Source organism: Canis lupus, chromosome 26 (assembly GCF_048164855.1).
Source record: "Canis lupus baileyi chromosome 26, mCanLup2.hap1, whole genome shotgun sequence".
NCBI classification, from domain to species: Eukaryota; Metazoa; Chordata; class Mammalia; order Carnivora; family Canidae; genus Canis; species Canis lupus.
This window is the reverse complement of record NC_132863.1, coordinates 8,537,898-8,550,946: the sequence shown is the minus strand read 5'-3', so window position 1 is coordinate 8,550,946 and position 13,049 is coordinate 8,537,898. Positions and strand designations below refer to the sequence as shown.

Here is a 13,049-nt window from a genome sequence, read left to right as displayed (position 1 = left end):
TTTTAACTTGGTTTTCAGACTCCCAGCATTAGCAGACACTCAAACATAAAATGAACGCTCCCCTGAAAACTGAGTGAGCACTTTAAATTCTTCTAATCATGGACTATACTTGAAAAGAGAAAGGAATTTAATACCTTTCTTTAGGGACTTACCTGATTTACATTAGATGTGGGCCACTTAGAACATCTTTTCATTCTTCCTTCCCATTCTAAAATATTTACTATGACCTAAAAACTACTCTTAAAGAGTTGAAGGGAGTTGCGGCTAAGTAATAAATCACAGAGACTCATTCTGATGTGAGAAATATTCAAATGTTTTTGATCACCTTCTGGAATTGAGATCAGAGACCTGCCCTCAACTTCACTAATCATGAGAAGAGGGGTGAAGGGATCCTAGAGGGTGACCAGCAATTCATTAAGGAGAGAAAATGGTGCTAGAAACTTACACTGGAAAAGTCCATTGAAAATGTCCACCCTAAGTTAAAAGCAAGTTAAAAGCTTTAATGAGAACTGGCTTATGACAGCAATTGCCAAAACTAGTGGCAGCCAGTCCACTCTCAGCTATGTCCACACTGAAACGCTGATAAAAACAAGGAAATCAATGTAAACTAACAAACACTTTTGCATTTAGTAATACTGGTGATAATGAGCCAGATCCTGAGAGACACTTCTTACAATAAAACCAGGGACAGGTAAGTGTCTGAGGAAAAAAAGCAAGGTCGGCCTGGAAGGTTCCTTCCCATGCGTTTCCCTAGCTCCAGTGACAAATCTTGGTGGGAGAAACAGCCTATCTGAAGTGGCCTAGACTGTTGCATCATCCCAGAGCAACCACAGCCATTGTTACTGTTCATTCTATATCAACTGCTATACACAGCCAGGATGCAGGGAACAAGCCACTGCACATTGTGTCCTGGTATATGGTAACAGGAAGGAGCAGAAGAAGAACTGCCCATACAGTGTCCTATGAGGAAGATCATTCTCACACTGCATTTACGCAAAGATAAAAAACACAAATGTTTCCATTTATTATGAATAATTCTTCCTTTAAATAATCCCATAAAATATAATGGTAATGGACCATCCCTCATCACAATAGCAAGCTGAGCTAGACAAACCACCAGTAGATACCAAGAATTTGGCAAAGCACAGTCCACTTAGACTAGTCTTTGAGCTTGCAACCGGGCCAAGAATCCTGAAAACAAACAAGGTAAGTAGTGTGGGGAACCAAAGAAAATCCTCCCAAACAAATAACAAGGACAAGTAACCCATAAGCAACAACAGTAACAATTTAAGAAACATCAACCATCCTCACGGACAACAAATAACAGGCAACAATCACTAACAAACAATTTTTTTTATAAACTAATAACTTTTCTTTTCAGACAATAAATTTACTTTTTATTGGTGCTCAATTTGCCAACATACAGAATAACACCCAGCGTTCATCCCGTCAACTGCCCCCCTCAGTGCCCGTCACCCATTCTCCCCCACCCCCCACCCTCCTCCCCTTCCACCACCCCTAGTTTGTTTTCCACAGTAAGGAGTCTTTATGTTCTGTCTCCCTTTCTGATATTTCCTACCCATTTCCTCTCCATTCCCCTCTATTCCCTTTCACTATTATTTATATTCCCCAAATAAATGAGACGATATAATGTTTGTCCTACTCCGACTGACTTATTTCACTCAGCAAAATACCCTCCAATTCTATCCATGTTGAAGCAAATGGTGGGTATTTGTCATTTCTAATGACTGAGTAATATTCCATTGTATACATAAACCACATCTTCTTTCTCCATTCATCTTTCGATGGACACCAAGGCTCCTTCCATAGTTTGGCTATTGTGGACATTGCTGCTATAAACTTTGGGATGTAGGTCTCCCAGCGTTCCATTGCATCTGCACTTTGGCGTAAATCCCCAGCAGTGCAATAGCTGGGTCATAGGGCAGGTCTATTTTTAACTCTTTGAGAAACCTCCACACAGTTTTCCAGAGTGGCTGCACCAGTTCACATTCCCACCAAAAGTGTAAGACGGTTCCCTTTTCTCCGCATCCTCCCCAACATTTGTTGTTTCCTGCCTTATTAATTTTCCCCATTCTCACTGGTGTGAGGTGGTATCTCATTTTGGTTTTTATTTGTATTTCCCTGATGGCAAATGATGCGGAGCATTTTCTCATGTGCGTGTTGGCCATGTCTAGGTCTTCCTCTGTGAGATTTATGTTCATGTCTTTTACCCATTTCATGATTGGATTGTTTCTTTGGTGTTGAGTTTAATAAGTTCTTTACAGATCGTGGAAACTAGTTCTTTATCTGATACGTCATTTGCAAAGATCTTCTCCCATTCTGTAGGTTGTCTTTGAGTTTTGTTGACTGTATCCTTTGCTGTGCAAAAGCTTCTTATCTTGATGAAGTCCCAATAGTTCATTTTTGCTTTTGTTTCTTTTGCCTTCGTGGATGTATCTTGCAAGAAGTTACTGTGGCCGAGTTCAAAAAGGGTGTTGCCTGTGTTCTCCTCTAGGATTTTGATGGAATCTTGTCTCACATTTAGATCTTTCATCCATTTTGAGTTTATCTTTGTGTATGGTGCAAGGGAGTGGTCTAGACTCATTCGTCTGCATGTGGCTGTCCAATTTTCCCAGCACCATTTATTGAAGAGACTTTCTTCCAGTGACAGTCTTTCCTCCTTTGTCGAATATTAGTTGGCCATAAAGTTGGGGGTCCACTTCTGGATTCTCTATTCTGTTCCATTGATCTATATGTCTGTTTTTGTGCCAGTACCACACTGTCTTGATGACCACAGCTTTGTAGTACAACCTGAAATCTGGCATTGTGATGCCCCCAGCTATGGTTTTCTTTTTTAAAATTCCCCTGGCTATTCTGGGTCTTTTCTGATTCCACACAAATCTTAAAATAATTTGTTCTAACTCTCTGAAGAAAGTCCATGGTATTTTGATAGGGATTGCATTAAACGTGTAAACTGCCCTGGGTAACATTGACATTTTCACAATATTAATTCTGCCAATTCATGAGCATGGTATATTTTTCCATCTCTTTGTGTCTTCCTCAATTTCTTTCAGAAGTGTTCTGTAGTTTTGAGGGTATAGATCCTTTACCTCTTTGGTTAGGTTTATTCCTAGGTATCTTATGCTTTGGGGTGCAATTGTAAATGGGATTGACTCCTTAATTTCTCTTTCTTCAGTCTCACTGTTAGTGTATAGAAATGCCACTGACTTCTGGGCACTGATTTTGTATCCTGCCACGCTACCAAATTGCTGTATGAGTTCTAGCAATCTTGGGGTGGAGGATTTTGGGTTTTCTATGTAGAGTATCATGTCATAGGCGAAGAGGGAGAGTTTGACTTCTTCTTTGCCAATTTGAATTCCTTTAATGTATTTTTGTTGTCTGATTGCTGAGGCTAGGACTTCCAGTACGATGTTGAATAGCAGTGGTGAGAGTGGACATCCCTGTCTTGTTCCTGATCTTAGGGGAAAGGCTCCCAGTGCTTCCCCATTGAGAATGATATTTGCTGTGGGCTTTTCGTAGATGGCTTTTAAGATGTTGAGGAATGTTCCCTCTATCCCTACACTCTGAAGATTTTGATCAGGAATGGATGCTGTATTTTGTCAAATGCTTTCTCTGCATCTAATGAGAGGATCATATGGTTCTTGGTTTTTCTCTTGCTGATATGATGAATCACATTGATTGTTTTACGAGTGTTGAACCAGCCTTGTGTCCCGGGGATAAATCCTACTTGGTCATGGTGAATAATTTTCTTAATGTGCTGTTGGATCCTGTTGGCTAGTATCTTGTTGAGAATTTTTGCATCTGTGTTCATCAGGGATATTGGTCTATAATTCTTTTTGGTGGGGTCTTTGTCTGGTTTTGGAATTAAGGTGATGCTGGCCTCATAGAACGAATTTGGAAGTACTCCATCTCTTTCTATCTTTCCAAAGAGCTTTAGGAGAATAGGTATGGTTTCTTCTTTAAACGTTTGATAGAATTCCCTGGGAAGCCATCTAGCCCTGGACTCTTGTGTCTTGGGAGGTTTTGGATGACTGCTTCAATTTCCTCCCTGGTTATTGGCCTGTTCAGGTTTTCTATTTCTTCCTGTTCCACTTTTGGTAGTTTGTGGCTTTCCAGAAATGCATCCATTTCTTCTAGATTGCCTAATTTGTTGGCGTATAGCTGTTCATAATATGTTTTTAAAATCGTTTGTATTTCCTTGGTGTTGGTAGTGATCTCTCCTTTCTCATTCATGATTTTATTAATTTGTGTTTTCTCTCTCTTCTTTTTAATAAGGCTGGCTAATGGTTTATTTATCTTATTAATTCTTTCAAAGAACCAACTCCTGGTTTTGTTGATCTGTTCCACAGTTCTTCTGGTCTCAATTTTGTTGAGTTCTGCTAGAATCTTTATTAACTCTCTTCTTCTGCTGGGTGTAGGATCTTTTTGCTGTTTTTTCTCTAGCTCCCTTAGGTGTAAGGTTAGCTTTTGTATTTGAGTTCTTTCCAGTTTTTGAATGGATGCTTGTATTGCAATGTATTTCCCCCTCAGGACTGCTTTTGCTGCATCCCAAAGATTTTGAACGGTTGTATCTTCATTCTCATTAGTTTCCATGAATCTTTTTAATTCTTCCTTAATTTCCTGGTTGACCCTTTCATCTTTTAGCAAGATGGTCCTTAACTTCCACGTGTTTGAAGTCCTTCCAAACTTCTTGTTGTGATTTAGTTCTAAGTTCAAGGCATTATGGTCTGAGAATATGCAGGAGACGATCCCAATCTTTTGGTATCGGTTCAGACCCAATTTGTGACCCAGTATGTGGTCTATTCTGGAGAAAGTTCCATGTGCACTTGAGAAGAATGTGTATTCAGTTGAGTTTGGATGTAAAGTTCTGTAGATATCTGTGAAATCCATCTGGTCCAGTGTATCATTTAAAGCTCTTGTTTCTTTGGAGATGTTGTGTTTAGAAGACCTATCGAGTGTAGAATGCGCTAGATTGAAGTCACCAAGTATAAGTGTATTATTATCTAAGTACGCCTTAACTTTGGTTATTAATTGATTGATATATTTGGCAGCTCCCACATTCGGGGCATATATATTGAGGATTGTTAAGTCTTCTTGTTGGATAGATCCTTTAAGTATGAGATAGTGTCCCTCTTCATCTCTCACTACAGTCTTCAAGGTAAATTTTAGTTTATCTGATATAAGGATGGCTACCCCTGCTTTCCTTTGAGGACCATCTGAATGGTAAATGGTTCTCCAACCTTTTATTTTCAGGCTGTAGGTGTCCTTCTGTCTAAAATGAGTCTCTTGTAGACAGCAAAGAGATGGGTCCTGCTTTTTTATCCAGTCTGAAACCCTGCGCCTTTTGATGGGGTCATTAAGCCTGTTCAAGTTCAGAGTTACTATTGAAAGATATGAGTTTACTGTCATCATGATATCTATTCAGTCCTTGTTTTTTTTTTTTTTTTTCAGTCCTTGTTTTTGTGGATTGTTCTATTAGACTTCTTCTTAAAGGGGAATTTTGAGAATCCCCCTTAAAATTTCTTGCAGAGCTGGTTTGGAGGTCACATATTCTTTCAGCTTCTGCCTGTCTTGGAAGCTCTTTATCTCTCCTTCTATTCTGAATGAGAGCCTTGCTGGATAGAGCATTCTTGGCTGCATGTTCTTCTCATTTAGGACCCTGAATATATCCTGCCAGCCCTTTCTGGTCTGCCAGGTCTCTGTGGAGAGGTCTGCTGTTATCCTAATAGTCCTCCCCATAAAAGTCAGGGATTTCTTGTCTCTTGCTGCTTTAAGGATCTTCTCTTAATCTTTGGAATTTGCAAGCTTCACTATTAAATGTCGAGGTGTTGAATGGTTTTTATTGATTTTAGGGGGGGGTATCTCCCTATCTCCTGATTCTGAATGCCTGTTTCCCTTCCCAGATTAGGAAAGTTTTCAGCTATGATTTGTTCAAATACATATTCTGGACCTCTGTCCCTTTTTAGCTCCCTCAGCAACCCCAATTAAACATAGGTTTTTCTTCCTCAGGCTGTCATTTATTTCCCTTAATCTATCTTCTTGGTCTTTTAATTGTTTGTCTCTTTTTTCCTCAGTTTCCCTCTTTGCCATCAACTTGTCTTCTATGTCACTCACTCGTTCTTCCACCTCGTTAACCCTCATCGTTAGGACTTCTAGTTTGGATTGCATCTCATGCAATTGATTTTTAATTTCTGCCTGATTGGATCTAAATTCTGCAGTCATGAAGTCTCTTGAGTCCTTTATGCTTTTTTCTAGAGCCACCAGTAGCTGTATAAATAGTGCTTCTGAATTGGCTTTCTGACATTGAATTGTAATCCAGATTTTGTAACTCTGTGGGAGAGAGGACTGTTTCTGATTCTTTCTTTTGAGGTGAGGTTTTCCTTCTAGTCATTTTGCTCAGTGCAGAGTGGCCAAAACAAGTTGTATTGGGAAAAGGAGAAAAAGAGAGGAGAGAAAGAAGGAAAGAAAAGAGAAAAAGAAAAAAGAAAAAAGGAAGAAAAAAAGAAAAAAAAAGATTAGAAAGAAAAAAAAGGGTGAGGGAAGAAGCAAATAGAAATCAGAAAGAAAAAAAGAAGAAAAAAAAAAAAACGGGGGAGTATCTTCTGATTCTGTGTAGTTTAAGTCCCTTGACTTCCCCTGGAACTTGTCCGTCTAGTTGGTCTTCTGGGGGAGGGTCCTGTTGTGCTGATTTTCAGGTGTTAGCACTTGGGGGAGCTGCTGTGCCCCTGCCTGGTGCAGGGCTCAGTGGGGGCTGTTTACCCCGTGAGGCCCCAGGAGGAACAACCCAGTGGCAGGGCCAGCTCTGGAGCCCTGGAGTCAGCCCCTGCAGTAACTCCGGAGCTCTCCATCTGCAGGGCCTGGAGGATCCGGCCGGGGCCGCTGATGTGCTCAGCTCCGGGCAGGAGTGTCCATGCGGTCCTGGGCCCTCCCGGCCTCTGCCTGTCCTGGGAGGAGGCCGGATCCTGGGATGTGTCCCGGCGCCCTATGCTCCGGGTTCTACACTGTTGGATTCGCGCTCCCGCCCCGCAGCCCCCTCTGCGGAGCCGCCCCCGAGCCCCTCCGAGCTGCTCCGGGTCCCGCCGTGCGCGCTGCAGCCCTTAGGGAGCTCGGCGCACTCTCCCGGGGCGCAGGTGTCTGTTAGTGTCCCAGGGAGCCCGAGGGCATCCCCTCCCTCCTGGGTCCTGCTCTAACTCCCTGCGAGCGAGCCCCTTTCCGCCTGGGAAGGTTGTTGCAGCTCCTGCTCCTCCGGGACGGGGCTCTCCTGTCCTGGGGACACTCGCCCCGGCCTCAGCCCGGCTCCTCGCGGGGCCCCTCCCCCTTGGAGGCCTTTTGTTTCTTTATTTATTTCTTCCCCCCGTCTTCCTACCTTCATAGAAGCGGGAACTCTTCTCACTGTTTGTTCCAGCTGTTCTGTCTTTAAATCTCAGGCCGAATTCGTAGATTTTCAGGATAATTTGAAGGTTATCTAGGTAATTTGGTGGGGACAGGTGACTGGGGACCCTACTCTTCTGCCATCTTGCCCTCCTACTACTACCAATTTAAACAACATGCGACAGTAGCCCACAAAAACCAACAAGAGGGACTCTCCTAGGCAAAATGATTTTGTCATGTAAAATAAGAGGAACAAGTATTCAAGATATCAGAAATAAAGTACTTGATGAAGTCCCAATAGTTCATTTTTGCTTTTGTTTCTTTTGCCTTCGTGGATGTATCTTGCAAGAAGTTACTGTGGCCGAGTTCAAAAAGGGTGTTGCCTGTGTTCTCCTCTAGGATTTTGATGGAATCTTGTCTCACATTTAGATCTTTCATCCATTTTGAGTTTATCTTTGTGTATGGTGCAAGGGAGTGGTCTAGTCTCATTCTTCTGCATGTGGATGTCCAATTTTCCCAGCACTATTTCTGGAAGAGACTTTCTTCCAGTGGATAGTCTTTCCTCCTTTGTCGAATATTAGTTGGCCATAAAGTTGAGGGTCCACTTCTGGGTTCTCTATTCTGTTCCATTGATCTATGTGTCTGTTTTGTGCCAGTACCACACTGTCTTGATGACCATAGCTTTGTAGTACAACCTGAAATCTGGCATTGTGATGCCCCCAGCTATGGTTTTCTTTTTTAAAATTCCCCTGGCTATTCTGGGTCTTTTCTGATTCCACACAAATCTTAAAATAATTTGTTCTAACTCTCTGAAGAAAGTCCATGGTATTTTGATAGGGATTACATTAAACGTGTAAACTGCCCTGGGTAACATTGACATTTTCACAATATTAATTCTGCCAATCCATGAGCATGGTATATTTTTCCATCTCTTTGTGTCTTCCTCAATGAACTATTGGGACTTCATCAAGATACGAAGCTTCTGCACAGCAAAGGATGCAGTCAACAAAACTAAAAGACAACCTACAGAATGGGAGATCTTTGCAAATGACGTATCAGATAAAGAACTAGTTTCCACGATCTGTAAAGAACTTATTAAACTCAACACCAAAGAAACAATCCAATCATGAAATGGGCAAAAGACATGAAGAGAAATCTCACAGAGGAAGACATAGACATGGCCAACACGCATATGAGAAAATGCTCCGCATCACTTGCCATCAGGGAAATACAAATCAAAACCAAAATGAGATACCACCTCACACCAGCGAGAATGGGGAAAATTAACAACACAGGAAACCACAAATGTTGGAGAGGATGCGGAGAAAGGGGAACCGTCTTACACTGTTGGTGGAAATGTGAAATGGTGCAGCCTCTCTGGAAAACTGTGCAGAGGTTCCTCAAAGGGTTAAAAGTAGACCTGCCCTAGGGCCCAGCAATTGCACTGCTGGGGATTTACCCCAAAGATGCAGTGAAACGCTGGGACACCTGCACCTCGATGTTTATAGCAGCAATGTCCACAATAGCCAAACTGTGGAAGGAGCCTCGGTGTCCATCGAAAAATGAATGGATAAAGAAGCTGTGGTCTATGTATACAATGGAATATTCTCAGCCATTAGAAATGACAAATACCCACCATTTGCTTCAACGTCGATGGAACTAGAGGGTATTATGCTGAGTGAAAGGAGTCAATTGGAGAAGGACAAACAGTGTATGTTCTCATTTATTTGGGGAATATAAATAATAGTGAAAGAGAACAGAAAGGAAGGGAGAAGAAATGGGTAGAAAATATCAGAAAGGGAGACAGAACATAAAGACTCCTAACTCTGGGAAACGAACCAGGGGTGGTGGAAGGGGAGGAGGGCGGGGAGTGGGGGTGAATGGGTGACGGGCACTGAGGGGGACACTTGACGGGATGAGCACTGGGTGTTATTCTGTATGTTGGCAAATTGAACACCAATAAAAAATAAATTATTAAAAAGATTTAAAAAAGAAAATTTCAGAAGTAACAAAATATATGGAGGGAAAAAAAAAAGAAAGTACTTTTGCTCTATTCTGTTTACATTAAGAAACTGAAGCTAATCCAAGAATATGAGACCTTTAAAAGAAAGAGAGAGAAATGAGAGATCAAGATGAAATGGCCAAGAAATGAGTGCAAACTCAGAATTAACTCCTATATTAGAAGAGGAAAGAACTAAACCTGCACTCCAAATAACCAAATGAGTGAGGCAGAGAATAGGAGATACAGTCACAGAAAGCCAAGTACACAGAGTGAAGGGATGAAAATGTGGGAACAGAAGAGCAATACAGAGGAAGGAGAATGGACAATCTACATGAAAGGAAATGGGCACTCTAGAAAAAGAGGAGAGAATAAATGAGAGAGAACTACAAAGTCAATGGAACAAAGCTCAAAAGAGGCCAGCGTCTGACCAGGGAAAGATCTCTGAGTAGGAAGATGGAAGACAAAGAGGAAGAGGAGGAGGAGGAGAAGGAGGAGGAGGAGGAAGAGGAGGAGGAGGAGGAGGAGGAATTCTGTAAAAAAAAAAAAATATATATATATATATATATATTAAAAATCCTGTATTGAGATAAAAGAAAAAGTTACAAGTTGAAAAAAATATTAGGATGATATAAGAATTTCCATTGGCAATACTGAATGTGAAACATAAGTGACATTCACAGTTTTTTGAAGGGGGAAAAATCAGAAGCAAAAGAATTCTTTTTTTTTTTTTTTAAGATTTTATTTATTTATCCACGAGAGACACAGGGCAGGGGGGCAGAGGGAGAAGCAGGCTCCATGCAGGGAGCCCGACGTGGGACTCAATCCCGTGTCTCTAGGATCATACCCTGGGCTGAAGGTGGCGCTAAACCGCTGAGCCACCCCTGCTGCCCGAAGCAAAAGAATTCTGCATCCACATGACTTTCCACTTACACAAGGATCATAAGCACCTAAAGATGGTCTGCAAACTCACTCAGAAAATAATGACTTTGAGATAAATAACAGATGAACAAAGAACCCAAGAGTGGAGGTGGGCATGGGGTATCCAGTCAGTGGCAGTAAGCCCTGAAACCACTTCAAAATAGGGGGGTGGAGGAGTGGCTAAAATGCGTGAAGGGGAAGAGCTAGAAGAGACACAAATAAGCCCCCCACACACCTCACCTCGTTTTGGTATTCCTACAACCTGAGTCTAGCACCACAACAGAAATGAGCAAACAAGCCCCAACTCTACATCAATCATCTATCTGCACTCAGAGCTGAAAGCTCCATCAGTGTCTTCCAGTTTAAAATATCTAAACCCTAGACCACTGGCTTCAAGTTGGCCAAGTTCTACTGCAGAAGCTTTCCCAGCATGAGGTAGATAAAGGGACAGGAGAGCCAAAAGGATCTAAGAACTCGATGGCCACATCTGCCAACACACGCACACCCTGCCCAACAGGCTCTCCCCCCCGTGCAAGATGCCCACATTACACAGGCTCTAATGAGGACAGCACCGTCATCACCCGCTGTCTCCCTCCCTGAGCTGAGTTCTTTGAGAACAGGACAGCATCACACTCAGAGTTGTAACCCCAGGACCTAACAGAACCTGGTTCACCAGATATGCTCAACAAATGATTTGGGGCAGAATGGAGCTTTGCATGAGAAGAGACACAAGACATGTGGAAACAAACATCATATTTCAGATCTCTATTTTGACTGACAGGAGTTCAGTTCTGAAGAGACATGAATGTGCCACTCTTTGGAGAGAGATAAATAGTGAAATGTTGTGAGCAGGGTATAGCTTACTGGGTTCCACCAGAAAATACTGCAATTTGTCTGAAGTGACAAGTAATGTGGAAGTGTGAATGGAGTGCTGGGCAGCATGCTGACGGCAGTGTCACCTTCTAATTTCTGCGTATTCTCAGACAGGTTTGAGTCCGTCACAACCTCTATCTCGATGTTTCTTCCACATTACACAGAAAACAGACTTGTCAGCATATATTCTGCAGGCTGCCTTCCAAACTCACATAGGAAAAAAAAACCTACAAATGACAGAGACTGAAATAGCGCAAGTCATTTAGTATCTCATGTGGCTAATGTCTTCAGGGAAAACATTTCTATAATTGTAACTTCCTTATTTGGCCTTCTGATGGGAGACATTTATAGCAGCAAATGCAAGATTCTGCTAGACTCGGGAGACATGAAAACACATTTCATAGAATACTGAGGAACAGGAAAAAAATGGAGCTCCTCTAGCCACTCAAAAAGTTTATGAGGCATACACAACTGTACTTCACTTAGTATTTAAATGGATACTGATGGTGATTCTTGGTAAATCATAAATGACCCAAAATAGCTCTCCTAAGTAACTGGAAGACTTCCTTCTTGAGATTTCTATGCCATTTCCCTTACACTGAAGTAAATACCACCATGTCAAAAAAATTGTTTCTCAGAATACCTTAGTCAAGTTCACTTAAAGCCCTCTCTTGTGTACTTGGTAAACCAGAAGTCAGAAGAGGAAGTAATTATTAAACAAGCCTTGTCTCATGTTCACACTACCAGTTCTGATGAAGATTACATACATACATGCGTACATACCCAGCGCACAAAAAAGTATTCCCACAGACATCTTTAGAAACATTTGGGATGCAAATTTTTTTTGGTTCATACCTTGGTTTCATTCACTTTAATATTTTAAAAATAAGCTCATGTGTACCTAGTTTAAAAGGAATATATGGGACTCATGCAAGGCCAGATAGGAATTGTGGGAATTACCCACTTCTAAAAACCATGAAAAACAACTAGAAGAATAAAACATTTTATTATATCTATTTCAAATGTAGTATGGAAGGGTAAACCTGCATCAGCAGAATGGATGGCATGAGAGATGACAACTATGTGCAGGGGAGAGGATGTAACCAGGAAGAATGGGGAGGGTGTAGGGTAAAGGGACTTTACTAGTAGCAGACCCAGAAAACACCAGCAAAAGAATATTCACTACCAGGAGAGGGGCTTCTTTGTGGGAACTGCTCTAGACAGGTCTCAGGTCTGAGAATGAGCAGGGTAGAGCAGGAAGTACTGGGGAAGCAGAGGGCATTAAAAGTGAAAAAAGTGCAAAGAGCCAGTGCCATGTAGCAAAGAAACCACCCATTCCAGTAGCAGCAGCAGAGAAGATGCTATGCTGAAAAACTGGTAGGGCTGACTGCCCTAAGTCTTCTACCCTCCCAGGACCCTGCAACTAGTAGATAATTCAGGAAAACACAAATAATTCAAATGGGAACAAAAAAGGCAAGTAAAACTGCCATATCCACTATAAGAAAAAAGATTATTTCTCAGCATAAGAATATTCACCAGAAAAATATAGCCACAAAGCTAGAAAGGTATAATAGTATATTTCAAGAATTCAAAGACATGATTACACAATAGCATGAAGGGAGAAGAAAATGTACAGAACTCAGGAAGGATACAAAGAAACAATAATTAGGAAATGAAGAATAAAGTACAAAGAACACATGAGAAAACAGAGATCCTAGAAAGCACAGTAAAGGATCTAAAGAGTGAAAAAGCACTGAAAATGAAACCAAGATCAATTGGAGACAGATAAGACAAAAGGTGACAGACATTTAAAAAAGTTATCAAAGGAACAAAATATATTTCTCCATCCAAACAAAAAAACTGA

At 41.5% G+C, this 13,049-nt stretch overlaps 1 protein-coding gene across 27 annotated transcripts in view; it reads right to left on the bottom strand.

Annotated features, from left to right (window-relative positions):
• Positions 1–13,049, bottom strand: part of KIF16B (kinesin family member 16B) — a 315,045-nt gene that overhangs the window by 183,556 nt on the left and 118,440 nt on the right. The window contains exon 1 of one of the 27 annotated variants that reach the window (XM_072799998.1): positions 153–742. The exons of the other annotated variants lie outside the window; for them this stretch is intronic. The gene's annotated coding sequence lies outside the window, so the exon portion shown is untranslated. Of the gene's footprint in view, positions 1–152; positions 743–13,049 lie in introns of those variants that run through there. 27 annotated transcript variants of the gene reach the window in all.